General features: G+C 48.8%; 1 non-coding gene across 1 annotated transcript; it reads right to left on the reverse strand.

Moving 5' to 3' along the window:
* Positions 1 to 317: 317 nt before the first annotated feature.
* LOC118995609 (U6atac minor spliceosomal RNA) lies at positions 318 to 443 on the reverse strand. Its single transcript, XR_005068320.1, has one exon. It is a non-coding gene; the product is annotated as a U6atac minor spliceosomal RNA (small nuclear RNA).
* Between the last annotated feature and the right edge of the window lie 367 nt (positions 444 to 810).

Genomic DNA, 810 nt, shown 5'->3' on the forward strand with positions numbered 1-810 from the left:
TTAAATGATGTACTGCGTGTCCCAGAGAAAGTTCACGAATAAGTGAGGGCTAGTACCCGAGGGCGGTGACTCGTAGCCTTTTTAGACAGAGTGGACAATTAGAAAAAACACTCCCCCTCCCTGTTTTATTGAGAAATAATTGGCACACTTCCCTGTGCAAGTTGAAGGCCTACAGCATGATGGTTTCAGATGTTGTGAAATAATTATCGCCGTAGGTTCAGCTAAATTCCATCACCTCATATAGATACAATGTAAAGAAAGGAAACAACGAAAGAAAAGGAACCAATTTGCTCCTTATGATGAGAGCCCTTAAGGTTTAAAACCGGCGGTTTGATGCCTTAAAGTAGGTGGCAGCCCCTTCATGGTCTGCATGTTGTCAGGCCTAAGGGCCTCTTCCCATCTCGTCAAGGGGTGTGCCAGCCATCCCGCCTTTTGTACAACCCAGAACTATTATTTCTGCTGCTTATTGTATCATCTCTGAAGGGCTGTCTTTCTACTGTGAGGTCACATATGGCATGAACGACCTAGGGTGTCTGAGTTTGAACCTGGGATCTTCTCCTCTTAGGTCCCTGGGCTCGGGGGAAGATACTGAACCAACCTGAGTTCCTGCCCCTGCTGTTCGGAAGGCACAGATACCAGCAGCGGTGAGCTGTAGAGACCCCCGTGCAAAGGCTGATGGGCAGAGCATGCTTGGCCGACGTAGTTGTCGTCCTCATTATATTAGAGGAAAGACTGTTCATCAGTCAGGAGAGTGGGCACCGGAGTCAGACTGAGGGGCTTCGAATCCAGCCTCCCCTCTTCCTAGTCCTG

Source organism: Sturnira hondurensis, unplaced genomic scaffold, assembly GCF_014824575.4.
Source record: "Sturnira hondurensis isolate 20B ecotype Veracruz unplaced genomic scaffold, ASM1482457v3 Scaffold0010128, whole genome shotgun sequence".
Classification (NCBI taxonomy): Eukaryota; Metazoa; Chordata; class Mammalia; order Chiroptera; family Phyllostomidae; genus Sturnira; species Sturnira hondurensis.